This window comes from Ochotona princeps, chromosome 4 (genome assembly GCF_030435755.1).
Source record: "Ochotona princeps isolate mOchPri1 chromosome 4, mOchPri1.hap1, whole genome shotgun sequence".
NCBI lineage: Eukaryota > Metazoa > Chordata > Mammalia > Lagomorpha > Ochotonidae > Ochotona > Ochotona princeps.
The window spans coordinates 43902909-43919562 of NC_080835.1; the positions used below are offsets into that span (position 1 = coordinate 43902909).

General features: G+C 42.0%; 1 pseudogene; it reads left to right on the forward strand.

Moving 5' to 3' along the window:
- Positions 1 to 9980: 9980 nt before the first annotated feature.
- LOC118759218 (U6 snRNA-associated Sm-like protein LSm3) lies at positions 9981 to 10274 on the forward strand (annotated as a pseudogene).
- Positions 10275 to 16654: the final 6380 nt, after the last annotated feature.

Genomic DNA, 16654 nt, shown 5'->3' on the forward strand with positions numbered 1-16654 from the left:
AGAAAGCCTAAGCAAAACATCACCCAGATAGAGTTGAGTTCCTGCACTGGCTTTGCTCAAAAACTTTTCCTTGACATTAGATAGTCCCCCTTTTCCCACACCAAAGCCTGGTCATCATCTCTGAGTCCTCCCTCCACGTCCTTCTGCACATCCGTTCCAACCCTGGATCCCCTCCCTCTCCCCACTGTCCCATGGTCTATTCTCATCTCTCCATCCCAACAACTTCTGCCTTCAGACAGACCTCCACTCAGATCCTTACCGCCCTGGGGAATGAACCTTCTGAGACCTCACCTCACTTCCAGTTTCACCTGCCCCTGAGCCATCATCTCTACTCTAGCCCAACAGGAAAACCTGATAATACTCAGGTTTCTGCTTTTAAAACTTCCAGCCCACCTCATTTGTCTCGAGGTTAAGCCCCAGGTCCATCAGACACATGGGGTCCATCATGACCTAATCCCTACTGCCCTCTCCTGCTGCCTTACTTCCCTCCCACCTATTGGCTCAGCTTTCATTCTTCTTCCTCTGCACTCGGCTCCCTACATGGATTGTCTTGAAATATCAAGTTAACCATCATCTACCCCATTGTTCCTGGCTTCTACAACCTAGGTTAGCTGCCATGTTCATATTCCTAGGGAAGTCATAAAACTAATGCATGCTGTGTTGGGATTCCCTATTTACTTGTCTATCCTTCACCCTAACACTGCTTACACACTAATCTTCTTAGGGGCCTGGGGTCTCTCTTGTTCATTTCTCTGCCTCTCATTCCTCAACCAACAGGTTCATGAATTTGTTGAATAAATAAATCCCTGTCTTCAATTATCCTGATCCCTATACTCGTTTCCTACAGTGATCAAATCAAATAGTCATCATGTGTCAGTGCTATGAAAACCATGGGACAGTTATGTATATAGTACCCTGGGGGGTGGGGGGAGGAGAAGGGAGCTATACATGCTTCAGCTGTTCCAGTGGATGTCCTAGCCAAATGATGCTTGAGGTGCTGACTTCCAACCCTAAAGACCAGTTGAAGAACCACTTATAACTGTAGAGCAACAATCTCCACTCTCTAACCATAGAAAGGTGCCTTCAAATATCGAGAAGTTTTGAGCCCCCCACTGTAATGGTAGTTGATGTAAAATTTCCAGAATTCCTTCACCTCCTGTAAGGATTTCAACTCACCAATGCCATCTACAGAAATTCATGATTCAGTAGCACAAGTACAAAAAGGATTATTGGGGGCCCGGCGGCGTGGCCTAGCGGCTAAAGTCCTCCCCTTGAACGCCCCGGGATCCCATATGGGCTCCGGTTCTAATCCCGGCAGCTCCACTTCCCATCCAGCTCCCTGCCTGTGGCCTGGGAAAGCAGTTGAGGACGGCCCAATGCATTGGGACCCTGCACCCGCGTGGGAGACCCAGAAGACGTTCCAGGTTTTCGGCTTCGGATGGGCGGGCACCAGCCGTTGCAGCTCACTTGGGGAGTGAATCATCGGACGGAAGATCTTCCTCTCTGTCTCTCCTCTGTATATATCTGGCTGTAATAAAAAATGAATAAATCTTAAAAAAAAAAAAAAAAGGATTATTGGGCCTTGCCTGGTATGGCTTAGGATTCACAAGTTTCCCACAAAATCTCCGCAGTGGATGCCAAGTCACCTGCTGCCCTCCCACCTGGGACCCACTTAGGAAACCAGTATGGAAAGAATGCGAGGTTGAAAAGTAAAGAACTGGTAACACCATCGTAACTACTCCATTCAGGTACTAAAAGATCATCTCAAAAACAAAATAGATTGCAAATTAAATGAATTCCTCTAGGCACCTGGTCTTGGAGTTCCTCTCCTGCAAGCCTGACACAGGACACTGTGAGTGCCTGCATTTCCCAAACAGTGGATCCAGCAGAGCTCTCTGGGTGTGGCAGGTGGTTGGCTCAGGGTCTTGTTGCAACCTCTTCCAGGGACTTCAAGTGCACCATTCACTCCCACAGCTTCAGTTCCTGCTTGCAGCGGCTCAGTCAACCTAGACTCAGAAAAACCCTGATACTTTACTTATTCTTGTCACATTTAATTTATTCTTGGCCTGTGTTTGTATTTACCTAAGTTATATGTATTTAATCAAAGCTCCAAAATGCAACAGAAGTTTATAAAATAAAAAAGGAAGTTTCTTAATCACTCTCAATAGGTAAAATGATGCTTTTTTCTGGTCTGTTTATTAAACAAGAAAAATGAATTCACACCAGACACATTGTTCCACAACTTGATTTTCTTGTTCTTGTCTGCTGTTTTTATCCCCTTTTTATTATGGAAATCTTCAAGCCAACATACAAAAGCATAAAGAAGAACAACAAATCCTCATGGCTTCATTACCCAACTTCAACAAATGTCAACAGTTTTCCAGTTTTGTTTGATTAATCTCTGCCTCCCACTCCCAACTTTTGTCTGAAATATTCTCTCAAATTGGCATCCATCATATTACCATACCATGATATGTCACTTCGTACTTCCAAAAGGTACAATTATAAAATATTATTATTATTTATTTATTTTTATTCGAAGGGCAGAGTAACAGAGAGAAGGCTAGACAGAGATAGAGTTTATTCACTTGTTTACTCCCCAAATGACTGTCTGAGCCAGAGCCGAGCTGATCCAAAGCCAGGAGCCAAGAACTTCTTCCTGATCTCCCACATGGATGCAGGGACCCTAGGACTTGAACCATTCTCTGCTGCTTTCCCAGGCCGTAAATGGGGCACTGGATTGGAAGTACAGCAGCCAGGACACAAACTGGCACTCATATGGGATTCTGGTGCTGTAGGCAGGGGCGTAACCTGTTGAGCCACTGTGCTGGCCCAGGTATAATCTTCATAAAACATGATTATTTTATTGCTAATAGATCCAAAACTAACTTTTTATATGTATCTGTTCTTTTGTTTTCCCTGATTGTCTTTAAAATGAGTGTGTGTGTGTGTTTAATTGCTTATTTATCTGAAAGGCATAGTGACAAAGAAGGAGAGAGAGAAAGATATGTTCTGTACACTGGTTCATGGCCCAAATACCTGTAACATTGGGGGCTGAGCCTGGCCAAGGTTAGCAGTCAGAGACTCCATCTGGTTGCTCATATGAGCTTCAGGGATTCAAGCATTTTACAGCCTCCCGAGGCACATTAGTGGGCAGCAGGATGGCAAATGGTATAACTGGGCCTTGAACTAGCACTCTGATATGAAACCCAGGCATTCCAAGTAACAGCTTAACCCTCTGCACCACAAAGACAGCTCCTAAAATGTACTTCATTAACCTTTGACTCCTTGGAATTATATTCAAAGTCCTAATTGTTGATGTAAGTTTCAAGCTTCTTTGAGCCTATAATAGTTAGAACAGTTACATCTATCTTCCTTTTTTAAAGCAATGTATTTGAAAAAGCAGATTTGTGTCTAACAGAATTTCTTTCCCACAGAGTGGTTGTGGTTGATTCCACACTCAGAGCATGTGTCATTCCACACTTTCTTCTGGTCTGTGGCACCACTGGTTAGGACTTGACTCCTGGTTAGATTCACATTCAGCTATTTCAGAGTGGAATGTTTGGCAGGTAGGGGCAAGTACTGCCTATAATATCATACTCAGAAAGTTCTATGAATTGGACAACCCGGGCTATGTGCTGACCCATCTACTACAAAGCCCCCCAACACTTACTCAGCACCCAACAATGAGTGTGAGATGCATTAATTCATAAGGAATGCAGAAGGACACTTTTCCAACTCAGTCATTCCTTCCTCCTTTGTTAGCTGGAATTCTTTCATAAAGAACTTCCTCTAAATATGTGATGACTTAGAAGCACAATATGGACAGGAAGGGCCAAATAAGTGTATTCTTTATTACTGATTGCTAGAAAAATAATTTGGTATCCTAACAATCTCCAAGAGTGATTAATGAGTTGGTCTCTTTACTTGTAGTATCATTGTGGACTTCTGAGATTTATTATTATTATTATTATTATTATTATTATTATTATTATTGAGAGGTAGACAGAAAAATAGACAGAACTCCCATTTGCTGACTCACTCTCACACTGCCTGCAATGACTGGAGCTGGGCTGGAGTCAAAGCCAGGAGTTAGGAACTCAATCCAGGTCTCCTCCTTGGGCTGCAGGGGTACAAGCATTTAAACCATCATCTGCCACCTCCTAGGGTAGTCACTGACAAGAAGGTGGAATTGGGAGGCAAAACTTGAGATCAAACCCAGCCTCTCTAGCGTATGATACAGGTGTCTCAAATGGCATCCTAGACACTAGGCCAAATGCCCAGTCCAGTTTTAAATTTTTGATGTAACCATTGCAGTTACTTTCTTCGTTGAAACTCAAATGCTTTCCTAATCTATAGTGATCAGAAGTTTTGAACCATAGTTTGTAACAGTTTCCTTGTTTTCTGTATACAAAACATATACAAAACATAGTAAGACCATTAGAGTTACTTGCACTCCTGGATTTGTAATCAGCCGCAACTTCAGGGAGTCCTTCCTCCTTTTAATGAAACTGATACATAGATGTTACAATATAGGTGGTAGGAAATCATTCAGTGCAATGAGATAGTCATTGATTCCATAGCTTTTATGGGACAGAGTTAAGAAATATCTGATTTTTAGTTACAAAAATAAGTAATGAAGGTCTGATACATTGGGATAGTAAACTACGCTCCCCTGCCCTACAGCACCAGAATCCCACATGGGTGTCAGTTTGTGTTCTGGATGCTCTACTTTTCCATCCAGCTCCCTGTTTGTGACCTGGGAAAGCAGTGGAGGATGGCCCAAGTCCTTGGGCCCCTGCCCCCACATGGAAGACCCAGATGAAGGTCCTGGCTCCTGGCTTCAGTGTGGACCAGCCTTGGATATTGCACCAGTTTGGGAAGTGAGCCAGCAGACAGAAGATCTCTTCATCTCTGCCCATCCCCTCCCATCCCCTCCTTCCACTCTGTAACTCCTCTCCAGATTCCTGGTAATGCAGACCCTGGAAATCAGTAATAATAACTTTGGTAAGTATTCCCTGGAACCCACTCCAGAGGCCCAGACTGTTTCCAGTTCCTGGCTTTGGCCTGGTCTAGCACTAAGCTGGAGTGTGTATCTGGGGAGTGTTTGTCTCTTAAATTAAACAAATAAGACAAGCATAGACATTGCTGGGATTTAGGTGTAAGATCCGAGGATATGGTAATTGTACTGAGATATTCAAGAAGTTATTTCACCCTGTGTCTATAGTTGAGTTTTCAGAATTCTACCAAAGTTTGATCCATAAGGACCTGGATTTGAAGAGAAAACAGACTACTAAAATTATAAATCCTGTTTAAAATGTTAAGAGAACATGCTCATAAATGAGGTAGTCCCTTTGAGAGGCCTCCTAAAGGCTGAGTTTTAACACAATGTCAGCACATTTTGATAAGCTAACACAAATTTCCTAAGTTTTTTTTTAAAGATTTATTCATTTTATTACAAAGTCAGATATACAGAGAGGAGGAGAGACAGAGAGGAAGATCTTCCGTCCGATGATTCACTCCCCAAGTGAGCCGCAATGGCCAGTGCACGCCCATCTGAAGCCGGGAACCAGGAACCTCTTCCGGGTCTCCCACACGGGTGCAGGGTCCCAAGGCTTTGGGCTGTCCTCAACTGCTTTCCCAGGCCACAAGCAGGGAGCTGGATGGGAAGTGGAGCTGCCGGGATTAGAACTGGCGCCCATATGGGATCCCGGGGCGTTCAAGGCGAGGACTTTAGCCGCTAGGCCATGCCGCCGGGCCCAAATTCCCTAAGTTTTTTAAAAATGCTTTATTTTGGATACCCAGCATTGATAGGCTAGGGGCTAAATCCTCCCCTTGCAACTGCTGGGATTCCATATGGGCGCCAGTTCATATTCCAACTGCTCCTCTTCCCATCCAGCCCCCTGCCTGTGGCCTGGGAAAGCAATAGTGGTTGACCCAAAGCCTTGGGACCCTGCACCCACATGGGAGAAGGGGGATGGAGGGAGGGAGGGAGAAACGCTTTATTTCACCAGGCCACTGCAATAGATCATCAGCATCCCATATGAGCAACAGTTGTTTCCCAGCTGTTCCACTTCCCATCCAGCTCACCCTGCTTATTGCCTGGGAAAGCAACAGAGGACAACTCAAAGCCTTGGCACCCTGCACCAGCATGGGAGACCCAGAAGAAGCTCCTGCTCTTTGGTTTGGATCAACTTAGCTCAAGCACTTGTGGCCATTTAGGGAGTAAACCAACAGATAGAAGAGCTCTCTCAGTCTCTTTATAAATTTGCCTTTCAAATAAAAATAAATGAATTGTTCAAAATGCTTTGTTTTAAAAGTCACAATATTAGCTTACTGGAGAATATTTACAGCCACAAACAATACTACCTGTTTTACCTGTCCCTACTTTTGAAGACCTAAACCCAAACCCTGTATATAGCAGGCATATGGCCATTACAAGGCAGCCTGTACTAAGCAAGGTGAAGTCCACAGAAGCGAATGGGAAGCCTGACCTAGGCTGTCCCCTCTCCAGCAGCTACAGGGACTTTGGGGAGCATTTCATGCCTGTAGTCCAAACAGAATGAAAGCTGCATGTAGCAGGCCCAGTCTCAGCCCACAGTTGGAGTCAAGTTCAGCTGAATTGAGTCTGAATCAACTAACCACCAGCTGACTTGCACAGATGCCCAAGTGTGAATGAGTGATTACTACCTTAAGATATGCTGGATTTTTTGGTACTGTATTATTATCTTATTCTTGGGAAAAAAATGACTCAGCATCATGAAGGTATCAATTCTGCTCAAGATAAAGTAGACATTTAATACAATACCAATAAAATCCACTGAGAAAGGCCACTAGTACCACATAAGATGGTCTAGAACTGAAATTGTAGATGATGCCAAAATAAAAAAAAAAAAAGGAAAAACAGAGTAAGGGCAGTGGCTCTCATCTTATTTAGGGGCAAATACAGATTTGGTTAAGTTTATATATCAGTAAAGAAAAATATATGTCAGTATGGTTCTTAGTAAGTTTGGAGAATCAAAAAAAAAAAAAAGAAAGAAATTTGCAACTTTCAAATTAGCCAGAGAAAATCCTATTAATTTAGTGTAAGAGGGAAAAAAAGAGAAAAAAATATCTTAACATGACATCAATGAGTAGGGTAAAGAGTTAAGCCCTTCAAAACTCTATTTGTCAATTAAAAAATACAAACAAAATTGTCAAAAGCAACTTTTTCAGAATTCTTGTAATTAATGAAATGTTTGCAGGAGTCCAAAGAACAGTTATGAAAAAAAAAAAGATGATAGTATCTCAGAACAGGATGCTTTCTGGTTGCGTTTTTTAAAAATTAATTTCTTTGAAAGGTAAAGAGAGACAGATGGAGGGAAGGAGAAGAAGAGGAAGAGAAAGAAAGAGAGAGAGAGAGAATGGCTCTTCCATATACTGGTTTACTTCCCAAATGCCTGCAACATCCCAGGACCTGGGTCAGACTGAAGCCAAGAGCCAGGAACTCAATCCAGTTCTCCCAATTTAATTTTGTTCTTCCAGGACCCAGGAACTCCATTGGGGTATCTCATGTAGGTGGCAGGGGTCTCAGGGCTTGAGCCCTTCCCTGCTGCCCCCAGGGTGTACATCTGCAGGAATGCTGAATGGACAGCAGGCTGGAACTCAGACCCAAGCCCTTCAACAAGAGACATGATCATTCCAAGCAGTTGCTTAGCGACTGTGCCAAATATCTGCCCAGTCTTTCTGGTGTTTAACCAGTCCTGTCCTCACTCCACGCCCCAGGCTCCACAGTCGCCTGAAAAACCAGCAGACTCATAATCACAGGCAGGAGCAACACGGGGCACAGCACAGGGTTGCAGCTGGCTAAATCATCAGAGAATGTCTATCAGTAGAGCTGTCCTGCAATTCCCTGGCTTCCTCTTGGGTACAAGGAGAAACTGACCCTACTCCGCTCCCTCCCACCCCAAAAATCAAAGGAAAAGCTCCACCTTGCTTCTAGTTATCCAGAAGGTTTCACACTGCATAGAGTACAAACATGGCCAGGGAAGACCTTAGAAGGCCCTGAGTTCTCACCTTTCAGTGATCTTTACATGTTGAATGAGTAGAAAGTGAAGGCTGAAAGAGATATTAACTGAGTCCCTGAGCCACTGCTCACACACCCAACACACACACACACACACACACACACACACACACACACCCTCCTTAGTAAAGGCTGGGAGACTCACATGTGATTCCACACATTTAAGGAAATCTTTACCCTCTCATTCACACCCTTTAAGCCACCTGAGCAGTCTCCATGGCTGCACAACCAAGAACACAGATTTACAGAACCAGTTCAGGAAAGTCACTCACCACACAGCAGACAGAAATGACAGAAAGAAAATCTTTTATTGCTAAAAATCAGGAATAATAAAAATGGAAAATTTACAAATATGTGGAAATTAAACAAGACAGCTTTACGCAACCAACAAGTCAAACAGAGATCACAGAGGAAAATACAAAACCTTGAGATAAATTTAAAACAACTACAACTTCCCACAACTAATGGGATATAGCAAAAGCAGTACTAAGAGCAAAATCTATAGCTGTAAATGCATGCATCAAAAAAGAAAGGTGTTAAGGGCCCAGTGCGAAGGTTCAATGGCGAAGTCCTTCACCTTGCAAAAGCTAGGATCCCATATGGGTGCCAGTTTGTTTCCTGGTTTCTACATTTTGCATTCAGCTCCCTGCTTGTGGCCTGGGAAAAGCAGCAGAGGATAGCCCAAAGCCTTGGGATCCTCAATGGGAAATCTGGAGGAGGCTCCTGGCTCCTGGCTTCAGATGGACTCAGCTCTGGCCACTGAGGCCATTTGGGGAGTGAACCAGCAGATCTATCTCTGTCTGTCTTTCTTTCCATTAATCTGATCTGCCTTTCCAATAAAATAAATCTTTTCAAAAAAAAGAGAACTAAAAATATTTCAAACAAGAAATCCAACTTTCTTTTTTTTTTTAAAGATTTATTTATTTTATTACAAAGTCAGATATACAGAGAGGAGGAGAGACAGAGAGGAATATCTTCCATCCAATGATTCACTCCCCAAGTGAGCCGCAACGGGCCGGTGCGCGCCGATCCGAAGCCGGGAACCAGGAACCTCTTCCGGGTCTCCCACACGGGTGCAGGGTCCCAATGCCTTGGGCCATACTCGACTGCTTTCCCAGGCCACAAGCAGGGAGCTGGATGGGAAGTGGAGCTTCCAGGATTAGAACTGGCGCCCATATGGGATCCCAGGGCGTTCAAGGCGAAGACTTTAGCCGCTAGGCCATGCCGCCGGGCCCCAACTTTATTTCTTAAGTATCTAGAAAAAAGAACAAACTGAATAAATTCTTAATTAGCATGAAAAGGGAAATAATAAAGCTTAGAACAGAGATACAGAGAGATTATAAACTAAAAGAGAAAATTAATGAAAATAAAAACAACTGGAGGGAAAAATCAACAAAATCAACAAATCTTTGGCTACAGTGTAAAAAGGATCCAAATAATTAAAATTAGAAAGAAAATTGAAACAATATTACTAATTTTACAGCAGTAAAAAGGGTTATGAGAGAATACTACAAACAACCGTATTGAGGGACTGCTGTGGTAAAATAGGTTACGCTACTGCCTGCGGGACCAGCATCCCATACGGTGCCACCTTTAGTCCTAGCTACCCCACTTCCGATGCAGTTCGCTGCTAATGTGCCTAGGAAGGTAGCAAAGGATGGTCCAAATTCTTGGGCTCCTGCACCTGTATGGAAGACCCAGAAGCTCCTAGTTCTGGCTTTTGTCTGGCCCAGCCCCACAGCCATTGTGGCCATTTGGAAAGTAACCCAGTAGATGGGAGGTCTTGATCTCTGTTACTCTCTATCTGTACAACTCTGCTTTCCAAATATGTATATATGGAATGTCCTAGAAACTCACAATCTACAAAAAATGAATCACAAAAAACTAGAAAATACAAAGGCACAGGGTTTGAGATATGGTGGAGTCTGTGGTACAGTGACAAACTACCAACACTGTGAAGGAGCTGTTGGATGTCATCAGGCAGCCTTGTTCAGCAAATTTATGTGCAGTGGAGAAATGACCAACACCTTCAAGGCAGACTCCATGCATAGGACCAGCATTTAGATACCATTCTGGGAGATGTGAGAGAAACAGTGATGACCATAGACGATGATGAAGAAACACAGAAAGCGCTAAATAAACCAACCCGATGCCCTTTGTCCAGAGAGCTGGTGCTATGAGGGTTGCCCCTCCAGTGACAGTTGGCTGAAATAAGAAATTGACCCCTTGTAGCAAACAAGAGACTTTGTACAATTGCCTTGAAAGGACAGGGCAGTCATGGGGGAGATTTACACATAATCTGGTGTTGAGACAACCCAAGTATTCTTCTATTTCTGAAATCATTTTTAAGTATAAACTAGAAGCTTTTAAGCTAAATGACAGTTATATTTTTCTCCATTCTTTCCAGTCAGTGCAGTCACCAAGATGCCAAGCACTTTCTGGAGTAGGTTTGTGGCACTGTATTCACATAAATTAAATTAAGTCAATCTTAATGTATTAAAAATTTATTTAAAATTTTAATTTTTTAGTTTTTAATTTATTAAAAAATAATTCCATATAAATTAAATTTGATTCATTTTTGTTTCCTTTTTGACTTAAAAATTCTAAACAGATTATAAATAACTTTGTAATAAGAAAATTGAATCAGTAATCTAAAATTTCCCCTTTAAGAAAAGTTACGTTGCTGACTTCACTGATGAATTCTACCAAATATCTATAATATCTAAATACTTAAAATACCTGGATGCTGATTTTGTGGCATGTGAGTATGAGTAAAGCCACCTGTAATACCTTTGCCAGTTCGTGATCCAGCTGCTCCACTTTCCATCCAGTTCCCCACTATTGCACCTGGGAAAGCAGTGGAGGATGGCCCACGTGCCTGAGTCCCTGAACACATGTGGGAGACCCAGTAGAAGTTTATGGTTCCTGGCTTCAGACCTGCCCCAGTTACAGCCGCTGATGTCATTTAGGGAGTGAACCCATGAAAGGAAGATCTCTTTCTCTCTGTCTCTGTCTGCCTGTCTGTCTCTGTCTCTCTTTCTTCTTCTTCGGGTCTCTCCCTCTCTATAATTCTACCTTTCTTTTTTTTTTTTTTAAAGATTTATTTTTATTACAAAGTCAGATATACAGAGAGGAGGAGAGACAGAGAGGAAGATCTTCCATCCAATGATTCACTCCCCAAGTGAGCCACAACGGCCGGTGCGCGCCGATCCGAAGCCGGGAACCAAAAACCTCTTCCAGGACTCCCACGCGGGTGCAGGGTCCCAAAGCTTTGGGCCATCCTCGACTGCTTTCCCAGGCCACAAACAGGGAGCTGGATGGGAAGTGGAGCTGCCGGGATTAGAACTGGCACCCATATGGGATCCCGGGGCGCATTCAAGGCAAGGACTTTAGCTGCTAGGCCACGCCGCCGGGCCCCAGAACTCTACCTTTCAAACCATTTTTTTTTAATGAGTTAACAGGAATCATTCTGACGTTCTTTCAAAAACGTGGAGGACAATGATATATCCTTACCACCCCACCTCCTTATCAGCATTACTCGAACGCCAAAACAAGATAAAAATTCTAAAGGAATAAAAAAAATTGTGCCAATTCATCTTGTGAATTTATACAAAAATCCTCAAGAAAATACTAGCAAACAAATTTTAGCACAATATTAAAATGACTGTATGTCGTGACCAAAAGATTTATTCCTGGATTGAGGGGAGTTTAACATATGAAAATCAGCTGATGAAACACAGCACATGAGCAGAGCGAAGAAGAGCCCATGACTGTTTCAACGAGCATTTGCCAAAATCCAACACTTTTGATAAAAAGAAAAAAAACTTAATGGCTTGAAAGAGAAGGAAATTTCTTCAACGTGAGTAAGGTTACACAGAAAAGACCTACAGTTAAGATTATCTTCAAAGGTTAAAGACCATCTTCTCTCACATCAGCTACAAACAAGAATGCCTACTTCACCACTTCTATTCAACACGGCATTGGAAGTGCTAGCCACAGAAACTGAGCAAAAAAGATGAAATAAAAGGAGTGCAAATTGGAAAGAAGACTTGAATTATCTCTTTTTGTAAAGGCTATGATCGTATAGAAAATCCTAAGGGCAAAGCTGTTAGAGGTAGTAAGTTCAGCAAAGTTCAGAATAGCAAAGTAACACAAAAATCAATAGCTTTTATACACACTAACAATGAACAACACAAAAAGGAAATTAAGAAAGCCTTTCTGTTTACTATAGATTTTCAAAAAAAAATAATAAAATTGGGAAATTCAATCTTTCTTAGTTTCAAAATTTACTTAAAGCAATCAAACCAGCAGGTACTAGCTCAAAAACTGACATATTGATCAAAGTAATAGAATACAGTGCTCAAAAAATAAACATTTTCATGTGTAGTCAATTGATTTTTGACAAGTATATTATTCAATGGGGGAAACAAATCACTTTTCAGCAAATGGTGCTGGGAAAACTGGGTATCTACATTTAGACGGGTAAGTTGGGAGCCCGGCGTGGTAGCCTAGCAGCTAAAGTCCTAACCTTGCATGTGCTGGGATCCCATATGGGTGCTGGTTCATATTCTAGCCAACTCCCTGCTTATGGCCTGGGGAAGCAGTTGAGGATGGTCCAAAGCCTTGAGCTCCTGCTCCTGCTTGGGAGACCTGGAAGAGGCTCCTGGCTCCTAACTTCAGCCATTGCAGCTGCTTGGAGAGTGAATCAATGGACAGAAGATCTTCCTCTCTGTCTCTTCTCCTATATGTATATCTGACTTTCCAATAAAAGATAAATTTTTTTTTTAAAGAAGAGTAAGTTGGAACCTAACCTGAAGATTTACAAAAATTTGCTTCAAATACATCAAAGACTTAAACTACAAAATCTTTTTAAAAAATGTGGAGAGAACGCTTTGTAACATTGGATTTGGTAAATTTTTTTTAAATATGACACTTAATAAACACAATTAACAAAAGGAAAAATTCGGTAGATTGGACTTCAACAATATTTTACAAAGTTCTGTGTATCAAAGACACTATCAACAACAGCAACCAATGAAATGGAAGAAAATATTTGCTAATTATATATACAATAAGGAATTAATATACAGAATACAGCTCTATAAAGAATGCCTACAACTCAACTCAAACCTTAAAAAATTTAACTTCTAAATGGTCAGAGGACTTGGATAGACTTTTCTGTGGGAAGATCAGAGCTGGAGGGAGCAGAGAATGGGGTGTTATTGTCTCATGGATAATACAGAGTTTCTATTTGGGAAGATGAAAAATTTTGAAAATGAATAGCCATAAAGTTATGCAACATTACAAATGTACTTAAGGCACTGAATTGTACAGTTAAAATTATTAACATGATAATAGAAAATTTATATATATATATACTTATGTATATATATTTTTCATATCTTTCCACTACAAAAGCCCTAAATTTAGTCACTAACCCAGGGATAATGAGCATCTCCAGGATCTAGACAGTAGTTTCTAAATATCATTTCCAATAAAGGAATCATGGCTTGTTGCAGGGAAGACTTAAACAAAAGTGTGCACTCTGAGCCTATTAGAGAGTGAAGGAATCTACCCAAAACTAAATGTGGGAAAAAATTTAAAAAGTGACATAAAAAGGCTCCCAGTAGTGAACACAGGACAATCTGAGGTTCAATGAGAATATTTAAAATTTCATAGTATTTGTTAGAGAGAATCAAACGAGAAAAACCCATCAGTGTTTTGGAGAATCTTAGGGAACAATCTCATTGTTTTGAACACTAGTAAGTAAAGACAAGTGGCAAGAATTTACTTTTATCCTTATTTTCAGGTTGATCAGGATTTAAACTATTTGTGGATGATGTGTGATGAAAGGAAGATTTTTGTCTATAGAAACAGCTCACTTAATCAATGAAGGAGGAAATGGAAAAAGAATCAGACAGGCAGCATGAGTCCAGTAAAAGTAAATATGACCCTAGAAACCTATTTTTATAATTCTTCCTTAAGGACATTTTCTCTTTCAATTAATTAGTTTTGAAAGGCAGACAGAGAGAAAAAGAGGTCTTTCATCCACGATTCACCCTCCAAACACCTGCAACCATAGGGCTTGGACCAGGCAGAAGCCACAGCCTGAAACGCATTCTGGATCTTCTACATGGTTGGTAGGGACACAAGTACTTGAGCCATCACCTGCTACTTTGCAAGGTATACATTAGCAGGAAGTTAAATCAAAAGCAGAGCTGTTACTCTAACAAAAAGACTCCATTATGAGCATCCGAAATAGTGTCTTAATAGCTAAACCAATCTTCACCCCTCCTTATGACTTCATTTCTTCAACAAAAATCCAAATTCACAAATCTTAGCATTAAAACTGAACATATTTTCAACCGTGGGTATCATCGACACACCTGAAGATAAAGGAGAGATTGGGAGATGTTTATGCTTGTTCTAAGGTTAATAAGAAAATAATTCTACACATAAAGAATGTATGCAAATGTTCCAGGGAGGGAAAACTAAAAGATAACAAGCATATGAAATTCAACTTTATTGTAATTTAAATGAATACAAAGTGAAGTAGACTTGCAAATAGAAGAAAGCTGGATAATACCAAGTGCCAGTCAGACTGGGTCTGAGGGGAACAGCAATTCTTCTAGGAAGACCTACCCTGGCCACCTGCTCCACTTCCCATCCAGCTCCCTGCATGTGGCCTGGGAAGGCAGTCGAGAATGGCCCAAAGCTTTGGGACCCTGCACCGCGTGGGAGACCCGGAAGAGATTCCTGGTTCCCAGCTTCAGATGGGCACAGCACCAGCCGTTGCAGTCACTAGAGCCATCTAGCAAAACAGCTCTTATACTGTGACGTTTTAAACCTCAAACTCTCACATATGTCCACTTTTCATCCACTTTCATTGCACCATTGCAATGAAGGTATCGATGACAGTCTAGATGTCCTCACCAAGGAAATGCAGTGACAGACCACCACGCAGGTCAGAAAAGAAAGAACAACATTTGCATATTGTAATGCATACTGCTCACAAAAATACAATGTCTTGTTAAAAATGAGGGAAAGAGAATCAGCGTTTTATAACAATAAGAGTCATGTATTTAAACACAAACACACAGCTTGGCTTCTTTTCAAGGCAGTAGATGATTTGGTTGGTGATGAGGAGATGCAACTATGATAGATATGGAAGGATGGATGGATGGATGGATAGATAGCTGATATGCAGTTTGTGGACTATGGCTGCATATGGCTGGATTTCATGCTTATCCTGGCCTCTAGGGCATGAGTCCAGAATATGACACAAATGGTACTCCTTGCAGTGTGCAAGAGGGCAGCCTAGAATACAGAAGGTAGATTCTTAGACTTGATGCATTGAATGGATGCCTGTGGCATGAGCAGGGAGGGAATTGGAAGAGGTCTACTGGAGGAAAGGAAGCATGGCACAAAATGAGATAGAAGAGGGTCCTTTACAAATGGAGGATGGTATGTGACTCGAATGAAAAAATTCTGTGAAACTGTTGTGAAAGCTATGAAACATCCTAGAAGGGCTTGAAAGATTTACATGGAACATGTGAGCAGGCAGAGCTAGGATCGTGTCCTGCAGAGATACCCAGGATAGGTATCCACACTGTGCACGGAGTTAGTGTGGCAAAGACTCCTGGAACCAGGTGCACATGCCTAATTCTCTAACTCCCTCACCTCTTCTTGGGCACCCAGGGGCTCACCAGAAAACAGGTCCAGTTAACAGTGCTGGGGACAGCTCCAACACGACCTTGGTTAGTATTATCTTCCGGATGTGGGAAGAGCATGCCCCACACTGGTTCATGAGGTCTTTCACTGGCTGTCCCACCCTACGCTGTGTTCCCAGAATAACAACCCAGGCAGCACTGAGCCAAAGCCTCCCTGCTGATAGGCAGGTATTTACTTCTTGCCAGATTATTATTTCTACTATTTTTCACAAAGTCACCCAACACTATATAGGAATTTCATCTCTGCCTTTTGCTAAATCCTCTCCCGTATTTACTAGCTCTGAAGGAAAACTTCTCCAGTGGAAACACCTGGCCACATCTTGGATCATCTCTATGCCTTTCAATGCCAGCACTTGGGCCCTTGAGGACCACTTCACCCCGATATATGGAGCACTGAGTTTGTATAATGTGTCTGATGTGTGTGGCAACTGGGGAATAGGTGTTGGAGGAAGTTTGGGCTGCAATCCTGGGTTTTTGGTGGAAAAAAACAAAGTTCTATCTTATGTGATAAATGCAAAAGCATTCAGGAGAAACTGAACTGAGTAAAAACTGAGGATAAAAGGCACTTGGAAAGCAGTCAGCAGAAGCAGGCTCTTAATCCTCCGTCCTTTCTGTTAAAAAAAAAAAAAAAAAAAAAACAAATTTCACGTGATCACAATCAAATGTACCCTTTCCAGAAATCTAGGAACAAGCTCAATTTTCATAAATTCCCTGGAAAAGCTAAGCTGTTGGGCCTGATGCAATGGCCCCATCATCACCTTGCTAAGCGCCAGGATCCCATATGGGTGTCAGTTCATGTCCCAGCTGCTTCATCTCCCATCCAGCTCCCTGCTTGTGGCCTGGGAAAGCAGTGGAGGAC